Source organism: Physeter macrocephalus, chromosome 5 (genome assembly GCF_002837175.3).
Source record: "Physeter macrocephalus isolate SW-GA chromosome 5, ASM283717v5, whole genome shotgun sequence".
Lineage (NCBI taxonomy): Eukaryota > Metazoa > Chordata > Mammalia > Artiodactyla > Physeteridae > Physeter > Physeter macrocephalus.
Window position 1 is genome coordinate 10,432,785 of NC_041218.1, and position 10,479 is coordinate 10,443,263.

The following is a 10,479-nucleotide window of genomic DNA, read 5'->3' on the forward strand; positions in this document are numbered from 1 at the left end:
GTGCCCCGGTCCGGGAAGATCCCACGTGCCGCGGAGCGGCTGGGCCCGTGAGCCATGGCCGCTGAGCCTGCGCGTCCGGAGCCTGTGCTCCGCAACGGGAGAGGCCACAACAGTGAGAGGCCCGCGTACTGGAAAAAAAAAAAAAAAAAAAAGCTATGGCGAAAAGTAAGTGAGCACGATGGCTCCTCAAGGGTAGGCAGTTGCCAAGATATCCTCTGTGGTAGCTGGATTTAATACCCTTTACTCGCCACCTTCCTTCTATTATTTCACTTTTCCAATCCTCAGCTGGCCAACCCTGCATTCTCCCTCTAAAGCACTCCAACTCCTTATTTCAGGGACTGAAGTCTCATTTCTTTACTGGCCACTGGCTGGACCTGCTCTCAGCTCCTAGAAGCCACTCTTAGTACCCTGCCTGGGAACCTGCTCTATCTCAAAGACGGAGGACCCCTCCCTTGTCAAAACCCTCTCATGCTCTGTATCCCTCTAATTTCTTCAATCTCCAACCAGAGAGAACTCCTTGCTTTTAAAGGACTTCTGTAATTCGGTCCAGCCCACTCAGATCACTTCTATATCTTAAAGTCAAATGATCTGGGACCTTTCAGCTGTACATATATAAAAGTTTGATTGAATAATCAAGGGCCAGGAATCTTGGAGTGCCATCTTAGAAATCTGAAAACCACAGCAATCATTTAATTTAAAATAAGTAAAATTGTGATGATGCTTGTACAACTCTGTAAATACACAATCATTGAAACGTGAACTTAAAACAAACGAAGTTTATGATACGTAATTATATCAAAAGAAAGCTTTAAAAAAGGACATTCATATGTATAATTTTATTTACTTTTTAGAAAATCTTCTGCATTGTAATTATTATTATTCCTATTTTGCAAAGACTCACAGAGTTTAAGGAATTCCAGTGAACAGGTAGTGGCAAAAATAGATTCATATGAATGTCTCGTACAGATTCCATTACTTAGTCCTACTTATTTCCTGTTTCTATGTAAATACAAGAAAACTTTAGGATTATTTAGCTTTTTCCTAAAAAAATAGACACCATTTTAAAACGTAAATAATATTACAGAACACTTTTATACTTATCCCACAAAATCACTCTCAGTTTTTACAATATTTCTATAGAATTAAAGTTGAAAATACTTAGGAATACAAAATTACTCTTTCCACAAAACCACCCCCTAGATAGGAGGGTGGGTAGGGAGGGAGGGAGAGAGAAGTGTTTTGTTATTAACAGCAGAATGAGAACATCAGTGATTTTTTCTCAGCATAAAGAGAACTGTATAATGGATTCAAGTGTTGCATATTAGAGATGGACCATTTTATACTCTACACATTTTGCCTAAGAGTATGGAGTCTCAAATGCACAACATGAACCATCACAGCTGTTATTTCCACTGTTTGAGAAACTACAAACCTAAACTAAATCCCACACAATTAGCAATTCAAATATTTCATAAAGTACTTCTATGCTCCAATTTTTTCAGCTGATAAAAATTCAGGTTTTTTAATAAAAAAGGAAAACAACTAAAATATTATAAGTCCAAGGAGAATGCAGGAACAAAACTGGTTTTAATTGTAATTTTTCCCCTAAAGGGAAAACATTTTCCTCATGGAAAGTATGTTTAGGGATCACTCAGATTTTTGCAGTTGCCTAACAGCTGCCTGGCACCTTCACAAAAGTTAAAAAAAAAAAAGAAAAAGGTTTTGGAGAAAAGTTTTGAAGGCTGTCAAACGTATATGCCATAAACTGTTAAAACATCAACTGCCTGTTGCTTTTAATTCTATAAACGACAGAATATTTCTTAATCATAGAGAAAAAGCATATGTATGTGAATATATATTTCAGGTCTTCCATTACTTTTGGCTACTCATCCAAGATGTCTTTGAGACATTTTCTTTTCCTTGCTTCTTATCCATACCATGCCCTCAACCCAAAGTAAGATGAAGCACCATTATAGGTTTTTTGTCAGGAGTCCTAGAATAATCACTCCCTATTTTTCTCACTTTCTCTAATGCTACCAGTGTATGCTCTGGGGGAGGTGTTTGCTGAATTGTCAATTAGTGCTCATAGTAGCCACATGTGACTCAAATTTAGCAGCCATTAAACACTTAAAATAGCAAGGAGGAAGTTGAAACTCTCAGTTGGCTAAATTACGATCCCTGGGACAGTCTTGTCTTTACTGCTTGCATTAGTTTCTCATCATCATTCACAGTGAAATTCAGGTGACAACCTCTGGTATTTCTTAAACCTTTTCTAACTATATTACTCCAGGGATCCTGGTGGACTCCGGCTCTGGTCAAATCTTACTTGAGTGTCAGAAATGGTGGACTTCGAGTGAAATGGAATGGTTCAGAATATTTATGTTGAATGAGACTATGTCTTTATTACATAAGTTTTATACTTTATCTTTTTTAAAAAAAAATTTCCGAGCCAAAAATAGAATGCGTCAGAAGCAAAGGTCCTTTTTTTTCCTGGGAGAATTATAGCATCCTTAGTAACTGGTTAAGCAAAACTGCCTCCTGTTTCTTGAGAATTAGGCATGCTTACAAGTTGTCACAATACAATTCTGAACTTCCAGAGTCTTTAGAAATAACAATTTGTTATAGGCGTGGAGCCAACTATGTAGTCATCTATACAGTTTTAGAGCTCCATCAGTTGTTTACTCCTTGGGATTTTTAACCACAGTTCTCCTCCAGAGTATCCAAAGTCGAGACTATCTTTCCAGACAACTTGGCCAAGTTCATGACATCACCCTTTCTACTTCCTACCCAATGAACAATTACGTTAATGGGGTAAATATGAAAAAAGAAAAACAACAACTAAAAGCAGAAGGCAGAACCAAATTAACAATTAAATTACTGGTAGCTTCCCAGTAGGTATGAAATGCTCCATTAGTGGAATATATTGCAAATAGGATGTCAGTTAACTAAGCTTTCCATATATGACAACTTACACAACTGGAAAAGTGCAAATGAATGACACTTGGAGGAGATACGTAACTATGGGACGCATCAGCCAGATGATGGTCAACTAAAATTGTCATTCACAGGCAGCTGATATTCTGAGAAAAAAAAAGAAGGCATGGTATAGTTTCATTTAGCTGGGGACAAGTGTATCTATGTGTATATATACATAGAGAACTAGATGATAGATACACATATAAATATATGCATATCTATGTATATATAATATATACATATGTAGTTAAAATGACTCTCAAGGAATTGTTCAGAAAATTTATAGTAAGAAATTCCTTATTTGAACAGGAATGAAACATTTAGTAATAGGAAAAGTTTTTGTCTATGCACCCAACTAAATAAATGTTCAACATTTAAGGGCTATCATTTTTCAGAGCAAGCCAAAAAATTAGTGTGACAGATCTTAATATTGCCAGTTATGATCCTGGCAGAGTTGGCTCTAGAAATCTCATTATGTTTTCCCATAAAAGGAGACCATAGCTTGATCATTTTGTTCTATTCTGAATGACACAAAAATTTTCTGATTACTGTTTTCTTTGATTCCCACTATCTGAAAATGAGAGTAATGAGATGCCATCTATAAAACTTTTACCATCCAAGGGAAAATTATACAATTATACATAAAATACATTTACCTTTGCTATAACTGTATGAAGAGTTGTAATTACCCTTATTTTTGTAAAAGCATTCTTTTTTTTTTTGAGAAATTTTATTGGGTATAATTCAAATGCTGCTAACACTGCTTTCTAAAATTCATATTTAAGACAAGGCAACTTTGCCTGAAGATGTCTTTTCTGCGATTGTAAAGGATGAACTAAATTATGAATGACTACAGCAGTAATGAAAGTACCTTTCTCTGTAGCCTCAGTAATATTAACAAAGAAGCTAAAATGTTTAAAATTATCTTCAGATCTTTTGGTATATCTTAATGATGCCAGTTATCATTTTATAGTCCAAACTTCTCCATCATTCTGCAAGCAATTTAGTACTTTTTCATATAATTGGTCACATTTACTCCTTCGGATTTTGGGTTGCCTCTTTCATTTCCTCTGTCGGTCACTCACCCCTCACCACCACACTGACGAATGACTCAGTCTCCCCTAGGCCTGAGTGCCTTCCAAAGAGGCAAAGGAGCCAGGGCATAGCTGTGAGCAGAGCTTTTCTCTAACCCCAAATCTCATTAATTTAGTGCATTCATCCAGATGTAGAAGAGCACTTTATTGCCACTCTGAAAAGATGCAGCACCATGAAAGAAAATAAACATACCATCCAAAGGAATACTGAGCATATTTATAAACTGAATAGCTCTTCTGAAAGTATGTTAACTAAGAGTCTTGTTAGGCAGTACTAGACCACGTGTATACCCTATGTTTCAACATTAAGCATGATTTTAGTTGAGACAGTGTTCTCATTTAAGGCACTACCCTTTTGTTCATTTTTTGAAAACTTTTTATTTTGAGATACTTATAGACTTCCAAGAAGTTGCAAAAATGGTGGAGTCCTCTGTAACCTTCCATCAGAGAATGTTAACTTACATAACTATAGTACAATAGTTACTAGGAACCATGAAATTGGCATTGGTTTAATACTGTTAACTAGAGTACAGATCTTATTCAGATTTCACCAGTTTTTACATACAATGCTTTGTGTCTGTTGTGTGTGTGTATAGTTCTGTACAATTTTAATCACACCTATATGCTTATGGAGCGACCACCAAAATAAAGATACAGAGCTGTTCCATCACCCCAAAGGAACTTCCCTCCCCTTGTCTCCAGCAAACACTAAACTGCTCTCCATCTCTATAAATTTGTTATTTCAAGAATATTACACAAATGGCTTCACACACTATATAACCTTCTGTTGAAGGCAAAATATTATTTTAATTTTGTTTCAATGATTTTATATTCAAATATCCTAATGCACTCAAATTTCAATAGTAATGATGCTTCAGGAAGGAATAAATTACAGCATAGTTCTATTAGCATTCTAATCACCTGAGGGGAGGCCAATACACTAGTAATATTTGCATATAGGATTAATATCTTCTGGCAAATGTATGGGAAGTTAAAAACAGGGCACTTCCTTGATTGCAGAATTTCCTCAAGTTCTTATGGAACCTTGAGAATTCCGCCTTGAGAAGCTGGTCTGTGTGTAACTTTTGTGATTGACTTTCTTTCACTCAGCATAATGCCCCTGCGATCCACCCAAGTGGTACTGGCAATCTTTATTGTATGGATGTACCACAATATATATGTCTAACCATTCACCCTTTGAAGGACATTGATTTGATTACAATTTGGGGTTATAGCTGCTATGAAAATGATGTGCAGGTTTTGTGTGAACAGAAGGTTTCATTTCTCTGGGACAAATGCCCAGGAGTACAATTTGCTGAATTGTATTATTCTGTTTGTAAAATTTTGAAATTTTTTTCAAAAAAACAGATTTTTCATTAATTTTGATTTTTCAAAAGACTGCATTAAAATATTGTTTATTGTGATTACTGAGCTTTCAGCACCTTTTCTTAAATTGTGTACCTGAGGTAAGTGCCTCTCCTGTCTTGCCTGAATCTCAGCCTTGGATAAAAATACATTTAGTTTTATAAAAATCTGCCAAATTGTTTTCTAGCATGGCTGGAAATGTGGCTGTTTTCCAGAATGGCTGGAATTCCCACCAGCAATGTATGAATGATTATTCAGCGTCTTGCCAGCATTTGGTGTAACTGATGTTTTTTATTCTAGCCATTCCGATGGATCTGTAGTGGTATCTTATTGTAGTTTCAATTTACATTTTCCTAATGGCTAATGAGGTTGAACATCTTTCCTGTGTTTACTTGCCATCTGTAAATTCTCTATGGTAAAATGTCTCTTCATACCTTTTCCTTATTTTCTAATGAGATTGTTTGATTGTTTAACTATTCAGTTTTGAGAGTTCTTTATTGTTCTAGGTGATAGTCCTATGTTGAATATGAGACCTGCAAATATTTTTTCCCAGTCGATAGCTCTTCATCCTTTTAACAAAGACTTTCACAAAACAAAAGTTTTTAATTGTGATGAAATCCAATTTACCAATTCTCCTTTTAAGGATCATGTTTTTGATGTCAAGTCTAAGAACTCAATGTTCAGTTCTGAATCCTAAAAATTCTCTTCATTTTTTTTCCTAAAAGATACACAGTTTTATGTTTTACATTTAGTTCATGATTCATTTAAGTTAATTGTTATTTATTTATTTTTTAAATTGAGATATACTTGACATATAACATTATGTAAGTTTAAGGTGTGCAATGTGTTGATTTGATACACTTATACATTGCAGTTATTACTACCATAATGTTAGCTAACACCTCTATCATGTCACATAATTATCATTTCTTTTTCACGTGAGAACATTTAAGATCTAGTCTCTTAGCAACTTTCTGATTAAAAAATGGGCAGAAGAATTGAGTTCATTTTTGTATAAGGTGTAAGGTTTGAGTCAATGTTGTTTTTGTTGTATTTAGAGTTTTCATCTCAACAGGATCTTGAATTATACCAATTTTATGTCTAATTTGTATGGAAATTATACCATAGTCACTATTTGACTTATGAATATGATTAATATGTGATATCAACAGCCTCTACCCTAGTGTAGTACCAGTGGGATGAGTTACCAGGAAATGAATTGGGGCTTCGTTTTTTGATTGCTCATGTGTTTGCTTTTAGTGATAGATTTTCTAGTAAAAAAGTTAAAAGATCATTTGTCTCTTCCTTTTTATAGAAGGTAAGGTTAGATCTTAGTGCTTTTAAATTCTTAGATCCCACTGTGGGCAATTTAAGAGGTTTTTTGGTATATATTTTAGGCTGACCACCAACCCACCCTCAAAACTATTCAATAAAATTGTTAGATACCTGGGAAACAAACTGAAACAAATGTTTATCAGAAGACCTATGCCATGATTCACAACCTATTTAGAACTAAAGTACCCTTGATTATAAAAAAATACTTTTGTAACACTCTAGCTATTATTCTGAAATGAACAACAGCTATATGGATGTTATATTGGAGACTTAAAATCCATGAATTGATATGTCATTGGTTTCATGATAGCAAAATGGTAATCAACTTTTGGTAATGTTCTGAAAAACAATGTACAATCTCTTCTAAATTTACACAACATCTTCATTCCTAGAAATTTACATAAAACAATAATAAAGTATTTCTTATGTTTATTTTTAATATGGAGTTAAATTTTCGCCTCAGGCAAACATGAGTAAATCTTTCTCCTGTGTGAAGATAACTGTAGAGATATTTGAAAGAGACAAGTCTTTGCCATAAAGGAGTGTTTTTTACACTGCAGAATATCCAGCATTCCCAGCCTCTAATCAAACACAAGTAGTACCTCCAACAATTATAAACACCCAAGCACTCTCACACATTTCCTAAATGCCCTGTAAGGGTCGAACATCATCACAACTAAGAAAATCTAGCCTGTTCCAAATGCTACAAAATCTCATTACTGCAAGCACCAAGTAAATGAGCGAATCTAGTCTGTGATTAGATCAGAAGGGAGCTTAAAGTTTTAGTGTTTCAAGTACTTAAAAGTATTTATTTAAAATGTTAAAACTATGCTGGCCACAAAAATATTTTTTCAAGCATTTTTACAATGGTTGTTCTAATGTCTATATCACATAATTTCAACATATCTGCCATCTCGCTGTTGGCATGTGCTAATTGTCTTTTCTGTATCAGCTGAGACTTTCATGGTTTTGCTGTACGCTGAGTCATTTTTTTATTTCATTTTATGAATTTCGGATATTACGTCAATATTCTGTGTCTTATATAAATCCTATAGAGAATGATGGTATTTTTGTTTTTGAAGTTAATTGGTTCAGTTTAGGCCTTAAGTTCCAACTTGCCTTCTGTAAGCTGTGGTTTACAGAAGGCCTTAAGTTCAGTTCAGGCCTTAAGTTCCAACTTGCCTTCTGTAAGCTGTGGTCTGAATGTCCATTCAGTTTTCAAAGTCTTTTTAGTAATCTTTGGATCTAGCCCATATGTTTACTACCCAATTGTCAGTCTTTGACATAGGTTATAACCTCTGTATAACATGTTGAAACTACAAGTGTGCCACATGAAAGTATCAAGATCAATAAATCTTGTGTCTGTCCTCAAGAACATCTTAGCCCAGTAACAGAGATGCAAACAATTACAATGTATAGTTGATAGATATGTACAAAATGATCATGGAAAACCAAGGAACAAAAATAATGTGTCTATAGGTCAACATCAATAAACTTTATCTGTTTTAAATGTAGTGTATATTTTTTAGTTTATACTTCAAATATATATTTTCTTCTACTAAAAAACTTGTTGTTCATACTGTTATTTAATCTGTATCAAACCAATTTCAAAAGCTTTGACTTAGATTATCACAGGTTAATCATTTGTAACAAGCATGACAGGGAATAATCCAAATGTCATACACAAGGAAATACTTCTAGTAGCAATTTGATCGGCAGGTGCTCAGTATTTAGTAGAAGAATGAATATTTTCAGGAAAGTCCAAAACTGCTTAACCATTTCTGACTGCATCATTTATCCTACACATCTTCCCTGTAGGCTTTATTAATCACCCCCTCATATGCAACCCAGCGAAATACTGCCTAGCCTACAGATATTATTTGCTGTGTCGTGGATTTTTTTTTTTTTTTTTTTTTTGCTATATACGCAGAATTTTTAAAGTATTTAAATTGCTAAGACTTAATCTCAGACCACCTTCTAGACATAGTTTGCCTTCTCTCTACTTGGTATAGATGTCTATGTCCCTTTGAGTCTATAATTATATTGTGTATACATTTATGCTTTATCTCTGGTTTCCTTCAATACTAACCTACATTGTGCCCCTAAGAGCAAGAGCAATTCTAGAGAAAAAGGGAGGGAAGAGGGAGAGGAGAAAACATGTAGCAACCAAAGTGTAAGTTATAGGTAGGGTATTAGAGTTGATATATTTGTTCATGTTGGTGAATTTGAGATTCTGAGGGAAAACTAAATGAAATAAATCATGGTAAAGAATGATAGAGCATGGAAATTTACTTCTTATTTATAACAAAATACATTTTCATGTTGGAGGAGAGAATTCAGTTTTCTCTATTTAATGGTATTTGTTCAGTAAGCTTTTATATTGTATGCAGTTCCCTTGAAATATAACTCCAAATTCATATAGAGATTTGCTCTCCCACTCAAATGGTATTGCTAGGTTTGAACTATTGATCTGTGGTGTTTTAACAGCACTGGAGTTTACCAATAAAATTGCAATATAAGTATTTAGGTTTAATGCCTATATTGTGAGGTAAATGTGAGAATAATACATGAGGATATCCTCAAAATTCTATTTACAAATGTCTTTCTCTTAATGAGTCTAGATAGAGATAATATTTCTGTATGTTATCTAAATGCCTAACTAGTTATTTCCAGGAAGTTTGTTCTTAGGAATTTAACATGTATTAGAACAACTTGCCTTTTTATTCCAGTATTTATTTGAATACACTAATTCCTATTTTGGGCTAAAGGAGTTGAATTTAATGATGTGGCTAATTTTCGTACAGCATTATTTATGATAGTAAGACTCTTCCTTCTTGCTCACTATTATCACACAGTGCTGCTCTGGGTCTGGAATAAACATACTGATTAATTTACCATTAATATATCTGTTTTCTCTTTATGCAAAGTGTTTGAGAATTAAGTTGCAAAGTGCTCTCATATCCAAAGGGAAAACTGTATTAGAAACAAAAATTAATACACATGACTAAAAGTCATTAAGAAAAATAATTTATGAAAGTCATAGCATAAAAGCAAATATCTAACATAGCATACTCTCATTTCTGGAGTTAATAGACTACTGTTCCAACACACTATGGCACTTGCGAAAAAAAACGCTTGGAAAACAAGTATATTGGCTCAAAGTTCTACTAATAGATGACAAGAATAAGGTAAACAAGATCAGATATAAAAGCATTTCAGTATAATTCATAGACTATGAAATGACAATTAAAATCATAATAGCTTCACCTAATTTCTCTTCAATTAAGTTCAAATTTTTTCCACTTCTTCCATCATCTTTATTCTCAGTGCATGACCTTGCATCCTTTTCCGCTGTGAAATTTGAAGCCATTACCACCATATCTACCTACAGACCTACAGTATCTGTATCCATGTGCTCTACCTTCTCACCTATTATAATAGATGAACAAGTGTGGCCATTTCCCTCACTTGGGTATTAGATCCTATTCCTTCTCACATACTCAAGTATTTTGCCATAGCAATTCTCTCTTCTCCATAATCAATTTTTCCTCCTATATGATTATTTTAATCAGCACAGAAACACGCTGTTTTTCTCTCATTTAAAAAGGGAAATCTCGGGCTTCCCTGGTGGCGCAGTGGTTGAGAGTCCGCCTGCCGATGCAGGGGACACGGGTTTGTGCCCCGGTCCGGGAAGATCCCACATGCCGCG